Source organism: Coturnix japonica, chromosome 2 (assembly GCF_054131305.1).
Source record: "Coturnix japonica strain WE chromosome 2, WE-NBRP24, whole genome shotgun sequence".
Lineage (NCBI taxonomy): Eukaryota > Metazoa > Chordata > Aves > Galliformes > Phasianidae > Coturnix > Coturnix japonica.
Window position 1 is genome coordinate 99,645,792 of NC_140664.1, and position 15,743 is coordinate 99,661,534.

The 15,743-nt window shown below is 42.5% G+C and overlaps 1 long non-coding RNA gene across 1 annotated transcript; it reads left to right on the forward strand.

The window, feature by feature from the left end:
• Positions 1 to 5,624: 5,624 nt before the first annotated feature.
• On the forward strand, positions 5,625 to 7,651 carry LOC146762083 (uncharacterized). Its single transcript, XR_014942924.1, has 2 exons — positions 5,625 to 5,799; positions 7,303 to 7,651. It is a non-coding gene; the product is annotated as an uncharacterized LOC146762083 (long non-coding RNA).
• The last annotated feature ends 8,092 nt before the right edge of the window (positions 7,652 to 15,743 follow it).

Here is a 15,743-nt window from a genome sequence, read left to right on the forward strand (position 1 = left end):
CCAGAGCCTGTCGTCCACCTAAGGACATTGTGTGCTTTATGTAAGATACACTTCTGCTTGACCAGCAACATTTGCAGGGTATCCATGCTCAGCTTCTGGGGTCAGTGACTTGAGAGTCATGAACCAGAGCAAGTTCCAGCTTGATGAATAAGGCTGATTTGCATCTGACTGTGCAGCACATGTTAAAATGGATGCACCAGTGTTTGCATCAACTTTTAAGCCATCTAGTTCTGAAAGCCCACCTCAAAAAGTTGTTAATCCATTTCTGTCTCCAGCTTTTGCACATTCAGTATGTGCCCCTAGGACCTTGTGTGAATTGCCTTTAGGCAAAAAGCAGAGTGAAATCTTCCCAGTTTGCACATCCCAGTTGTTCATGGTGTACACAAGCAATGTTTTTAAGCCCCTGAGACACATGGCAAGAGGGTGGAGCGAGGAAAAAGTGCGCTGAAATGGTGTGCTGTGCACAGTGTGTATTTTCACTGTGAACAGAGCTTAGCACAGCCTGATTTACATTGCCTCTGCACTGGCAACTGTGCAGCTCCAGCTGGAAGACGCTGCTCTCAGCCCGGGGCTGTGTTGCTGCAGCCATGATCCAGCCCACTGCATGCAGCATCCTCTCCAGCTTGCCTGCTGTGGTCTTTAATTCACCTTTCCATTTGCACTGTTGTAAATCAAGATTAACCCCATTAAGTCAATGGGCGCACACTGGCATAAAAGCAGCGTAAGTGGGAGGCAAACCAGATCCAGCCTCTTTATGGCAATGTTACCTGATTATTTACTATGCTGTTAAGTAGCAAGTGCTATCCATTGCAAACTTAATAGCAAACAGTAATGTGGTACTGCTGAGATACACAGCAATTTACTGTTATTATTTGTACATTTTACAACATTTTAAGGGAGCTCTTTTCTGTTTGTTTTTTTTTTCCTTTTTTAGGGTATGAAGGTTTTGTTCTGGAAGCGAGTGAGACTCGGGGAAGAAAAAGCACAAAAACTCTCACCCTTTGAGGTGCTGCTGAGTAGTGGTGACACCAAGGGATGCTTGTGGCATGCTGAGAACAACAGGCACTTTTCCTGGCATATTTTGATGGTAGCCACTGCCTAAATGAAAATGTGGGTACCCTCTGGGGTACTTGGCCAAGAGATAGGGACACAACAAATGCAGGCATGCAGATCAGTTTTCCTACCTCCTCTCTTTCTGTGGCTCTGTGACTTGCTGTGCTCATGCAGCAGGTCCTGGCTCCCTTGGTGCACTGATGGACAGGGGACAGGATGCTGTGGTATACGGGGAGCAGCAAAGAGCTCGTCCTCAGATTGAGTCAGGTGGTTACTCCATGGTGGGGCAATGGGATGACCTTCAATGTGAGGATGATGGGTGGCCATCCCCCTTGTTGCCTTAAGGGCTGAAGTGCTGGCAGGAACTGAGGAGTTGGCTATGGGGATAAATTCAGATCACTGAAAAACTGAGAACCTGCCTTCATGGGGCACAGCTGTAAATAAATGGCGGTGGTTAACCCAGCAAGGGCTGGTGTGTCCATTAGCTCGCGCTCTAAGTGCACCAGTAAAGGGCTGAATCACTCCTGTTCTTCTGAATTCACACACATTCTGAAAACGTATCCCTTCTTTACTTTTTTTGTGTTTTTTTGTTTTTTTTTTTCAAAACTCAACAACTGAGAGCACAACCTCAGAAACATCAGTGCTGCACCTCTGAGACTATAGAGCTGCTGTGCGTTCCTCCCCAGAGCACTCTTCTGCTGCCCAGCCGTGTGCTGAGCTGTACAGAGGAATGGGCTTGGTTAAAAATTAATGCAGATAACCACACAGACTGGTTTCCATCTGCGTCAGTCCACTGTGTGGGGGCCCAGAGAGCACAGAGCAGAGCTGTTCTGCCCCTCAGCCTGCTGCCTCAGTGCAATGGAAATGTCACCCCTTTGTAGGCAGTGGGCCCTCATGTGTCCCTTAGAGTGACTCCTGCAGAAAGCACAAGGTCAAATTCACATGCTTTTCCTGTCTCCCTGTCTCTTCACTGCATGTTTGTCCATGGAGGGGATCATTTGCAGGCTAGCAGCCCTGTGCCTGCTTTCTAAAGCAAGAGAGAAGGAGCGATGGCACAAGCCACTGTCTTGCCACTCATGCTCTGCCTCCTCAGACTCATTGTGCAAAGCTAACTGGGTCATTACTCTCGGTAGCAAGGTTGTTTTTCTTCCCCCTCAAGTAAAACTGGCTTTTATGTAAATAATTTTTGGACCAGCTGCACTGAACTAATTATCTGGGTCATTCAAATTTCTGCTTCTGGAAGTAATTATGGCCTTTGGGAGTATACTGTATAATACCGATTTATGATTGGAGACTGAGAGGCTTCCTTATCTGCATGAAGAGTATAAAGCAAAGTTAGCAAATCTTCCTTACATCCTCAGGGCCACAGAGCGCTCTTCTCCTGTGCACTGAGCTCCCATTCGGGCTAATAAGCATCTCCCTTCTCCCCTGCTTCCGCGTGCACATACCGAGGACTCTTATTCTGGTTATACATCCTCAGGCTCTCATCTGTCATTTGGGATGGTGCTCCAGCATCCCTATCTTCCTCTTCCTTTTTTTTTATTTTTTAATTTTTTATATTTTAATTTTTTTTTCTTTTTCTGTCTGAAGCTTTGTAACCAATTAGTGGAGCAAAACAAGGAGTAAACTTGATAGAGAGGAGCAGGTATGTGTGTGGAGATGAGCCATGCAGAAGACTGGGTCCATGGATGTCAACCAGCCATGCATCCACTCTAGGCTGCGCCACAAGGAGTGCAGAGCTGCTGTGCAACTACCCCAAGTTCTTGATCTCACTATCCTCTCTCAGATGGAGGAAAGCTCATGTTGCTCTGAGCATTGGGCTTCTGCTGAGAGCAAGGACAAAAGGCTCTGAGCTAAAGCAAAACAGTGCAAAACCAGGGCAGGAGAGGACAGTAGCCTAGAGAGAGACTGCATTGATTCACAGGCTGGGCAGAAAGGGAATTAATTGTATATGTTTATTTTATTTTGAAGTTGAAATTACAAGGTTCACATTGAATATCAGTAATAACAAATTTGTGTATCACTTGTCATAAAGATAAAAATGAATTCACAGTTTCCTGTGACTTCAATTTTCTGGAGCTCATCCTCAGTCTATACCTTATTTTTCATCTCAATGAGTTTATCTCTTTCTAACTACACCTAACAGATATAAACCCCAAGGCAGTAAAATGGGCATCACAGTGTGCAACATCTTACGTGTCACAGCCTGCAACAGCTGGGGTCCAGCTTCACCCACTGAGCAGAAGGATCTGCCTGCTCTTATGTGCTCCTCCTGGGCCCAGTGCTCTGAGCTTCTGGATGCAGTTAAACAACAACAAAACTTCGACTTTGAGAAAAGAAAACCCCCATCTGATCTGAACTGATGATATGTGATTTTTATGATTCACCAGAAATGATAGAAAACAGCCCCTCTTTTGCTTTTGTCTTGATTTTTGGGACTGGAAGCATGCCAAAACCTCATTTGCCTAAATGTAGAAAGCATCATTAGTCATGAACATGGCTAGATGGGGAATAGCTTGAAAGTTAGGTGCTCCAGAGATCAATACTGGACCAGATCTTATTTAACATTCTCACTAATGATCTGAGAATCTATGTGCGCTCTATATTAATTGTATTCATCGATGCCACTCAGATTCAGAGGGGTTGTGAACCCCAGTGGAGAGAATAGGAGATTGGATAAATGGACAGAAAATTAATATCCTTTCAAATCGATCCAATTAAGGGTGTTCATTTAAAAAAATGCTAGCTAATAGAGCTGAGAAAAATAGCCCAAAATGTGATGTTAGCTAAAGGGAAATGTTCAGTAGTTGGATTCAGAGAAATACTGGGTACTGGGTGGCAGAAAACTAGAAAGGAGCCTGGAGGGCAAAGTAAAGGCAAAATGCATCTTGTGTTTGGGCCAAAAAGTTCTTTCAAACCACTTCAGAAAGGAGTAGGAGAATCTCATGGGGAAAAGGCCACTCAAAATTCGATATAGGAGCCTCTGCTCAGGAGGTGACTAATGACTGACAGATGTCACCAGAGAGGACCCTTATTTTTTACACGTTTTTTACACGTTTTATGTGGTTTTTAAAATTAGCCTGCTGCTGGTCACAGTTAGGGACACCCAGCAAAAGAGAGGAGCAATGCTGGATATGAGTAGAAACATGGGTGAGATCATTTGTGGCCAACAGCAGGGCAAACTACAAGACAAAGCTCCCAGTTCTGGGAGTTGACAGGGCTGCAAGAAAAAAAACTTACTCCTTACTCCATGTCCAGGCCATTGCTGGAACTGTATAAAAGCAGAAGTGATATTTCACTGGCTATGGTATGGGAAAAACCCCTTGCAGGCAACAAGCAAATGGGCCTAGTAGGTCTTCTCCATATGTAACTCTTCTACCAGTTTCCTTCTATCTTTCGTCTTTCTAGAATTCAATGTGCTCATCTAATCAATGAAGAACAGTATGTACAGATTAAAGGCAGCTCTGTGCAATTCTTTGAAGTTCCCAAATGTCAACTAAAGCATCATAAATACTTTTTCCAAGACAGTTTATTGGCTCATAATTTATAATGGGACCACTACACAGTGTAAAAAACGCAGATCACAATGTCTGTAACAGATGTGTCTGGAGCATTTTATGTGAGTCCTGCGGTAGGGCAACAGTATTTATTAAGGATGCATAAATGATAGCCAAGGACACAGATCAGTTTTTCAGTGAGCCCAGAATGACCACTCACTCAACTTTTCTTAGTTTTCATGCCTCCAGGACTGCTTGAACAGCTTTAAACAATCATAAAATGAGGCTTTTTTCCCCTCATTTATTATTTTTTAAAATCTCAGTTACATCAAAATGCCCTCCTCTTTCTTCTCTGGCATTTAAATCAAACCAAAACCTCCCCATGTCAAATGAGTTTCTGTAATTTTCCCCCCAAGCTCTGACTTGATGAATAACCATCAGAGGTGCCTCTCACGGTCACCTCCCCATCTCCTTCCTAGGAGCTGACCGCACAGACATCGTTAGCACTGCTTGCCAGGAACCTCAGTTAAAACCTCCATAAAACAGTGCCAACATTCTTGCTGAGCAGTGGGACAGATGTGGGATAGGCACCCACTCACATGGAAAGCAGAAAATGGGCAGAATTTGGGTGTGACAAGCTCCCAGTCACACCGAAAGCCTTCATATCTCTCCTATGTCCCGCATCCACTGCTCTGCTGCCTTCTGTTCGTCTGCAACAGTCGCTGGGGACAGTTTTTAGATTGCAAGAGATCCTGAGATTGCTTAGAACTATCAGCAGGCCTTTATCATCATTAATCTTTCATAAATCTTAAACCTAAAATAAATGGTGCAGCAGCTTTGAATGTCAGGAATCATGGGCTGTGGCAGTTCTGTTCACAGACATTGTATATGTGCATTTAGGAATGTGGTTGGCAAATCTCCACTATTATTTGTTCTGGCTGCACATTGTTTATACTTCTCTTCCTGTTTCTGGAAGCAGAAATTACTGTCTCAGTGGTGAGATAAAATATTTCTCTTAAAAAAGAAAGCTCTGGTTGAAGAGAAGCACTTTCGTCATTTTCCCTTTTTTTACAGCAAAAGAGAAGAGAGATTTCTGGGACTTCCCACATGAATATTTGATGAGCTACCTGAGAAAGAGCTTAAGGGATGTAAGGCTGAAGATGGGAGGCAGTGTGGTGCGGTGGACTAACTGCACCCCAGCTCTGGGCTAGCTGAAAGCTGCATCCCTCCACCCACCCATGCAGACCAGGTAGGGCTGAAACATTCTGTTCATCTGCCATGTCCTTAGTTTATGCTTCTAACTGATGACTCACTTAGGCCATATCCCTTACATCCAAGTTTCTCCTGAGGACACAGCTTACCGTGTCATTATTGTCCTTTGTGTTGGAACTGTTGATAGTCTTTATGGATGCTATTTTCACCTATTGCGATATAGTAACCAAGGGAAGGTAAAGTGGCCGGAAACTGCCTTCTCCCTGATATCTGCACAAATTGGCACAGAAACAGCAGCTGAATGCCATCAAAATTGACAGAAGTCTTTTTGTGGTTGTTGTTGTTGTCACCTCAAAGCCATGGCCAACAGCAGAGGGAAACTGAGGGAGTGATTGCCATTGAAAAGACTGAAGTATTTGAAGGTGGTCTGAGAGTGGGCTGTGGCACAAGCATAACTTATCCATGTAATTAGCCAAGAAATATGCATTTGTAGAGCAAGGTTTTACTGCATGCAGTCTCCTTCTGGTTTCCTGATGTCAGAGGTGAAGCACACAGACTTCCCCTTCCTCAGCTCATGCCCAGATATTGAGGTATGGTAGTGCACCCGCAGCAGCCACTAACAGAGATTATTTCACTTGCTTTTTCCCCACTGTCAGAGGGGAAACATTCATTTCTGGACCTTTTCCAGCGCCCAGAAAGCATCAGCTCATCAGGCCAGACAAAAAGGCAGTAATTTACACAAAAAAAACCATCTGAACCTGCAGTTCAGATGCATCTTCCTTCATCTCCCTCACTCTTCAGCCTCACAGGAAATTTTGGGTGAGGAGCACAACAGTCCATAAAAGGACTGGTGCATCTCCAGAGGGCAGGAAAGGGACAACCTGGGATCTCCCTCACTTGAGTGGCTGGAAATAGAAAGCCGCAGTCAGCATAGATGCCAAGTGAACCATGATTTCCAAAGGAAATGCATGCAATGAACACAGAGTAGAGTCAGACATAAAATTTCCATCACAGAGGAGAAGATGCAACATTTCCTTCCTCAGCCTATCTCTTCTTAAAAAATATGGGAGTTATCTTGACTTTATTTTAGTTGTTTCAACAGTAAGTCCCTAAGACCAAAAGCCTGGAAAATAAACAGCCTGTCTCCTGGGAAATTTCCAATGGCAATCATTCCTTTGGTTTCCCAGTGCAGCTGGCTATGACTTTGAGATGACATCTGTTCTGGTGTCAGTGTTGTGGCTCTCTCGTTCTCCAACTGAGTTCTGATCGCACTGCCACATCAAGCAGACCCAAAGCCAGCAGCTTCCCTGAAAATGCTCCTTATTACTTCAAAGGGCTTTGGGTCTGGCCTCACCCAGTGGTCAAACATTGGGCACACCAGGGCAACCAAAGCAACCAGTAGTCACATCCACAGCTACAGACATAGTAGAGACACATGCCTGATGCGTTTGGACTTGAGTTGCCCTAAACAATGCTATGTGTTGAGTGTCCTACACACCTAATGCACAGAGGCTTATTTAACCAATGGATTCTGTTGCAGGCTCAAACTGGAACAAGTAACCAGCAAGAGGCTCCTTGCCCTCCAGAAGCAAATGAAAACTGCCCGCTTGCTCTGCTACACATCTGCCAGCTGCAGCAAGACACAGCATCAGGATTAATGTGGGTTCCTGATGTTCTTTTGTGGCTGTGGAACAACAGTTACCTGTTCATACACTGTACCTTCACATATATGCACAGAAATACACGTGTGTATATTCAGCTACGTAAATAGTGTCCCATACAGAAATGCTCTTGTGTAACAGTGAGGAGCATTGCAGATGCAAATGCTTCAAGCTCATTTGCATGAGGTAATAGATTGTATACACTCATCAAATACATAATACTGCTGAGCTTGGTCATGTTTATGATTTCAAGGGGTGCAAAAGGGAAGAATCATGGTAAATCTGAAGATATGTCCTTCTAGCTCTATCATAGAAGAGGCAGAAGTGGCTCCATAGCAGGGTTTAGTCTCTGAAGAATTTGGCTCTAAGTCCCACTTGGAGCCAAAATGTGGCAGATTGTTTTGTTTATTTATTTTCAGGATAGAAAGTTCTCTTTGAGTTTTCAGGGACCTTTTAGAGGGTGTTTTGGTCATTGGCAAGGAGAAAAAGAAACAAGTGGTAAAAAACAGTCATCCTTTCACTCCCTCACTCTGACGTAAAACTGCGGTGCATCAGAACTCTTGTCTGGTGTACAGCTGTGCACCAGGGATCTTTATGCAGAGTTATTCTCCCTGGGGAAGCTGTGGGGTTGGGGCTTAGGTCTGCATTAAAGTACAGTCACAGGGAATGAGATATGAACATTGCATCATCGTGCAGTTTGGAATTTATGAAGATGAGGGAAAAGAAGGCAGCAAATGCTTCGTGTGAAGATGAAGGCATACTAAATGTTTTAATGACTGCAATGTATTTGTCTATGTCTATGAAAAGGTGTAGTGTGCAGGTGCTACCAGACATTGCTAGTAAAATTGCACAGTTTGTTCTTTTTTCTTCTTTTTTTTCTGTTGAAAGGAATGAGTTTTTTCACTTCCTTCCCATTACATTGAAATACTCCATTCTCCTCCATTTTGCTGTTTTTTCTTGTGTCTGAGTATCAGCAAAATTCTGTCGGCTTCCAAAGTTGACGTAGGAGAACTGAATGGAACACACTTCTTATTTAGGAGTGGCTCGTGTCTAAGGAAATGGGGTGTGTTGAAGGATGTCTCCACTGACCTGTTCAAACAAACAGGTTTAAACCTTAGTACACAAAAGCTGGCTCCTTTTAAGTGTATCTGTGGGCAGTGGGTCTCAAAGAATTAGCGTGGGAAGGAGGGAGCTTTAATATGATTTTAGATCCAACAGATTTTCCTAGTGTGTTCTCCCAAGGAGAGATGTTGGATACCGGTCTGTGCATGAAGTCCAGGCCAGGAGTCGGGATACTTTTGCTCTGTTCCCAGTTGCTGCAACCCGCTATGCAAACCTGGCGAAGTCAATTAACCTCTCTCTTCATTTTTTGTCTGCAAAAATGCAGATGCTTTTGAAAATGAATGAGTGTGCCAAACTCCAGGTACATTCAGGGAAAGAAAACTGCCAACCTCAAGAACGGGGCTTAAAAGTCTCAGAGTTGCATTGAGATGTTTGTAAAGATCTCTGAGGCCCTCGGATGGAAGATGATCTGCAAATGAAGTATTTCAGTGACACCTCCTAATAAACACACACCCATTAATCCCCCTCCTCCCCTGATTTTCATTTCAAAGTGGTAATAAGAATGAGATTTAAAGTATTTATCAAGTGGTTGAGAAAGACAACCTTTGACTCTGTGCCTTAGAGCAGTGCCTGGGGCAGGCAGTAATTGTGCAGAAAGGCACTGATAGCATGTCTTCTTATTGCTTAAGAAAGGTGCTTTTCCAATTTGCTTTGTTCGCTGGGTTTCTGTACCAGTCTCCAGATCCACAGCTATAAATACGGCAAGCTATATATAAATACGCACACATACATACACACACAGAGGCGATGACTCAGACACATTATCAGAACGCTATAGCCCAAGTCAGTGTAATTGAAAAAAAGAAGGAAGAAAAGAGAATTCAGTTTTTTTAATAAATAGGGCCTGATGTGAAAATCACTTTAATGGGCTTTATCATTATAAGTAGTCAGACCTACTGAGAACAGAGTAGCTCACAAAGAGAAATTTGGGCTAGATCTGTAAATTGGACTGTGTTATCAGTGGAGCCTGAAGATACATATCATATTGATACTTTCAAGATTAGAAAAGGAAATGAAACTGCAGAAAATTTATTCTAATTTTCAGAACTGAACATTTTCATTATTCATTACTTGGGGGTGAGTTTTCCCATTGTGCAGAGTTATTGTGTTTGGATTACAGATCCATTCAGTCTCTTTGCAGTCCTCAAACTGACTGAAGGATTTATGAAGGATTCCTGTGTGCTGGAGAATTACAGAGAATTTAGAAATTCTCACTCAACTGACCAAAGGAAACTGGATCTGCATCCCATCCACAGCATAAGGTGGATGGTAGGTAACTTTCTAGTCCCTTCCATCCAGCATGTGGGGTCAGGTTTAATTCTCTTAACTTGATTTAAGGATAATTTCTATCATTAGGGGCTTACTGAACATACTTGTGACTATACATTAACTATATACCACCACCCATTTTTGAGTATAGAATTAAACCCCACGTTTTTGCTATTGTTTTTTACCAAGGTTTCTGACAACAAAGCTCTATCTGAGAATAGTCAGAAGAAACAGATGTTATGAGGTATAGTTATAATCAAAATGAATCAATTTAACAATATAAATGCATTTCTGAAGCTGCTTTCCAGGTAGGTAAACCATCAAGCAAAACACACCGGGCCACATCCTCTACTTGGCAGTGTTCTGAAACACTAAGAATTTTACAATTTTCTACACGTATAGGACAATTTCAGCTTCAGACTGAGGGGAGAACTGTTGGTTTTGGCTCTCAAAAGGTTCTTTAGGAGAAGCAGAGCTCATCATACTTAATGAACGACAGGAGAAAAATCAAGCAGTAACACTTTCCCGCTCCCCACTTTAAGAGTCCTCAGAGATGTGTTGTCAATTGAAGTTACAAATGGATGTTTCTGAGAGCAAAAAATCTGGCTTTAAAGTGCGGTAAAAAGGTCCAAAGTCTGTTTGTTCTCACATACACTACAGTGAGTCAGGAATGGTTTCACTGAATATACATAACATCAAGACATAAAGGTCAATAGATTTTTGCCTACTTTTCCTTAGTGCAGTGGACTGCAAAATTTGGCTTCACCTTTCTGTATTCCAATTCATATCTACATCTTTCAGAAAGAAAAGAAAAGGTGTATATTTATTGCCTGTGCAAATCTATCTGCAGTACAATTCAGGGAAACCAAGAGAACTGTTAACTAGATGGTGAATACCAAAGCAGCTCTCCTCCCTGAGAAGAGATGGAGGCATAATTATAAAGAATTGTCAGAGAAGAATAATTTTGCTAGAGAGCAAAGAAAAGAATGATTTCCACAAACTTTGGTTGTCGCTGTCTTCAAGAGTAATTTAGATGTTAAAATGCAATCTCTGCTTTTTTAAATACTCCTCGTGACCATACACAGGCTTCTGATAGACCATTCAAGCAGCGCTGCCATGAAACAGTCTGAGTATGTTGAATATATAGCCTACAGCACATACCATGACAATCAATCACCATGGGCACTGCCATACCTTCTCTGATTGATGGTGTTATTGCAGTGACCCTCAAGCCCAGGTGTGGTGTCAGCACAGCCCAAATGATAGCATTCAGACTGTACCAGCAACCTGGAATTATTCATCTTTTCTAAAGGCCTCAGAGGAGAGCTCCAGGCTGGAGGCAACTGAGCCCTCATTCCTCAACCCATTGCTACTCCTAAGAAGAACTAAGAGTTTAGCAGAAGGAGCAGTGGGCAGATTTGTGAGTCACTGGCTATGGGTGGACTAATGAGTAAAAGCCATAATCCAGCAGTGTCTTACCAATGAGAGCAAAAATGGGCTTATTTTTGTTCATGGGTTTTGAACTTAAACTCTAGAACCAGCCACAGCACTGAGAAAGTGAATATATCAGTGGTATAACTTCAGGTGATTCTGAAATAAGTAATACTTTGTGGTTTGATAGATATATTAGAGAAAGTGAATCTTGTTCTATTTCTTCCCACTTTTTTTTTCTGTTTTGACAAATGCATGGTGAGGGAGAATCCATGTTGCTTAGCAACTCCTTGGGATACGGAAAGAAATCAGTCAATAAAATTTTGAATTAAAGCTGCAACGATGCACATAAGTCTGTCTAGATAAAACCAAAAATAGTTATATATTACCCTTCTTCTTATTTGTTTTTAATTTTTCCTCAAGTCACATTAGCTCTTTAAAAAGAAAAGTCATAGAAATAGGTCTTTCTGAGTTGGAAGAAAGGGGATAATTTATTGCAGGACTCTGGAAAGCAGTAACTCATTTTGAATTCTAGAAATGGTGATTGTTTTACTTAAGGTTCGGTGTAAATTTAACAATTATGGCACCAGGATCATTTGCTGGCCAGTCATGAATTCAACTCCTGCACTTGTCTGAACTTTCACTGGTTTCATTGGTATGATGCTTTTACAGCTGCAGCACCCAGTGTCACACCAATACCAACCAAAGACACAAGCACATGCATCAAACACTCGGCATCTAAGCTCAAGTGTGGTACTCTTTGTCTTAACCCATGAGTGAGCATGCAAATCACAGGATGTTGTCTCTGGTATCTGGCTGGGTGTGTGAAGATTTTACGAGTGTGTTGATTTACCAAACGCAGCAGGCATTTCTGCAAACATTATCAAGATGGTCATGAACATCATACATTCATAAACATTCCCTTTGCATTTTGAGTACTCAAAAGCAATGATTGACATGACTTCCTAGAAGTCCGAGAGGTATAAAATGAATTATTTTACTCAACTTTTTACAGGGGTAGATAGTGAAAAGACAGGGGAATGTTTTCAAACTAAAGAAGGGGATATTTAGATTAGGTGCCAGGAAGAAGGTTTTTTATGAGAGGATGGTGAGGCGCTGGCATAGCTTCATAGAGAAGCTGTGGGTGCTCCATCCCTGGAGGTTTTTAAAGCCAGGTTGGATGGGGCCCTGGGCAATCTGATCTAGTACTTGCTGGCAACCATGCCTGTGGCCCAGGAATTGGAACCTGATCCTTGTGGTCCCTTCCAACCCAAGCCATTCTATGATTCTATGATTCTATGATTCTATGATTCTATGATTCTATGATTCTATGATTCTATGATTCTATGATTCTATGATTCTATGATTCTATGATTCTAAGATTCTATGATTCTATGATTTTCAATTTGACTAGTACACATCTGAATTTTCATTTACCCAGGGTTTGACTGAAGTGGTAAAATAACAGAGGAAAATGAGCATGGGAGGAAAGCAGTGCTGTTTAATACAATAGCAAATTGCAAAGCATACCTCAGACTTTACAGCCACTCTTGGGAAATTGCAGCATTCAGGAAATAAAACAGAACAGCCTCCACTTTTTAGACCAACTATTGCTTCTTGTTCAAAGAAAGGAACAGACAGGATAAAGATTTCCCTCTTCTCTTTCTGTTTCTCTTTGGGCCATTATTAATAATTGTGATCACTGCTATTACAGTAATACTTGCATCCCCAGTTGCATCTCAGTGTCTTAATGATTCTTCTTGTTCCCTGGATAGCCAGAGCATCAGGCCTGATGTATGTATCTAACCCTCTTGTCTGCAAAGAGGAGTTTGCACAGGAATGTGGTTCCAGTAAAGCACAATGGACCACAGGTGTGGATGGACCCACTGTGCTTTACAAGGTCTTTCTGAATTTCATAAAAGAATCTGCAGTACTGCATGTCCATGTAGACCAGGTTCCTCCAAGACACTGTTAAAAATACCATTGCCCTGGCATTTTCCTTGGAGAGGTCTTGTATGTCCTATGTGCTCAGTCCCCAATGTTAGCTCCAGTGCATTCTTTTTATTCACTGTTTTCATTCCCGTAACTTTTACCCGCATGAATTTAAAGGTTGCATCTTGCTATATCTTACAAGAAAAGATAGGTATGATGTTAAATTGATACATGTATACTACAGAACACTACACAAAATATTTTCTACAGCTTTATCGTACATCTGTCGTATTTATACCACACAAAGAATTATGATATACAGAGAGGTTACTTCTGCTGTATGAGCATGATATACATACAGCTATATATATTACGCAGATAAATGAGGACATTATTAGAAATGTGATGTGAACTAACTTAAGAAAAATAACTTCTCCTCGGTATCTGTTGATATTAAATCTGTTCTGTAAGCATAGTGGAAGAGTAAGAAGAATGAGATGCTTTGGGTTTTGTTTGTGTTTGCAGACCTTTGCACATCTGTTAACACAAAAGTTATCTTTCACAATGATTCTAGAGGCAGATCCTCAAGGGACAGAATTCCTTGCAATGGTGAAGATGATTTTGGATTAAAAGGTTCAGATTTGCAGTATATGTTCCTGATTTTGTGGAAACCAGTGACTCATTCTGTTCTGATTTCTTGTCTCTGTATGATATCAATTTGATTGCCTTATTTTTTGGTTGTAAATCTCTTAGAATAGCTTATAAAACCAAGGGTTATGACCATATGACTTTTCTGCCATGTAGGATCTTGAAGCAATTTGCTGTTCATAGTAGTGTATAAACTCCTTCCCCATGCATGTGTAAAGCAGTGTAAGGCAAACAATCATACTGAACTGCATGGCACTTCAGCCTGCTGCTCTCCAGGTGACTTCCACTCTGCACACAAGGCAAAGACAACACTTCCCATCAAACCCATATGCTTTTTGGGAGCAAAGATAGCCAGCCAAAGAGTGAGGGCCTTCCAGCTATGAGTTGAGTCTTAATGTGCAATGTGCCCCTAGTGTTGTTCCTGAGATATGCAAGGTAATTTGATTATGTGTTTGATGAGTCACTTTGCAGTGCTGGTGGGTTTGGAGATGCTTCTCATTGGTGTATATAGAAAGCAGCAAAAGACCAAAGGCCAAACAAGTGCATTGGGGATTCATTTTTTGTACATTGAAAATGTGTGGTGAAATCATACCCTGAAGAGTGTTAAGAGCTGCCCTTCAATCCAGCCTTCTGTGTCTATGAAGGAAGCAGGTGCAAGTGGGGCCAGCTATCTGCAACAGAGTGAAGGGGCAATAGGATTTCCCTTACATGACTTTAACAGTCTATGGGCTAAGCATCTAGTCTGCACTCCATCTGTAGCCACCATTTATGACCAATGAATTGAGGGAGAGAGAGGCTTCTCCTGGGATCAACTCATCTCATTATGAAGCAAGTAATTAAGAAGTTGGCAGGAAAGCTCAGCTGTTCCCTGGGGTGGTCACCTCCTGCCATCAGCAATGGAAGAAGCTGAGAGAGATTATCTGTCTGTTTTAGTCTCACCATTGGGAGGTTGGAGAGGAGTATTTCTGCAAGGGAGAGGCAATGATGCTGCTTCTCAGTGAGGCCTGGACAGGCTGGAGAGTTGGGAACCTAGTGAGGCTCAACAAAGGCAAGAGTAGAGTCCTATACCTGGGGAAGAAAAATCACATACATCAGTACAGGTTAGGGGCTGACCTGCTGGAAATTAGCTCTGTGGAGAAGGACCTGGGAGTCTAGGTGGGTTTGACATAAGCCAGTAATGTGCCCTTGTGGCCCAGAAGGCCAATGGTATTCTGGGTTACATTAAAAAAAGTGTGGCCAGTAGGTAGAAGGAGGTGAACCTCCCCCTCTACTCTGCCCCAGGGAGGCCACATCTGGAGTACTGTGTCCAGTTCTGGGCTCCTCAGTTTAAGAATGAGCTTCTAGAAAGAGTCCAGAGGAGGGCCATAATGATGAGAGGCCTGGAACACCTTTCTTATAAGGAAATGCTGAGTGCTGAAGTGTGGGAGTCAAGTGGATGGGGCCAGGTTCTTTTTGGTGATGGCCAGTGACTGAACAAGGGAAAATGGGAGCAAACTGTAACACAGGCAGTTTCACATGAACTTTACTGTGAGGGTGACATAACATTGGAAGAGGCTGACCAGAGAGATTGTGGTGACAAGCAGGAGGAACTGGAAACTGTGATGCACTCTGAAAATTATGACATTGTTGCTATCACAGAAACATGGTGGGATGACTCCCATAATTGGGATACTACCATCGATGGCTATAGGCTCTTTAGGAGAGATAGGCGAGGTAGGAAGGATGGGGGAGTCGCCCTTTATGTCAGAGATTGGATAAACTGTGAGGAACTCCCCATGAGAAACAGTCAAGAACAGGTTGAGAGCCTGTGGGTTAGGATTAGAGATGGGACTAATAAAGGTCAGCTGGTATTAGGGGTATACTACAGGCCACCTGATCAAGGGGAGGCTGCTGATGAGGCTTTCTTGCTCCAGATGCG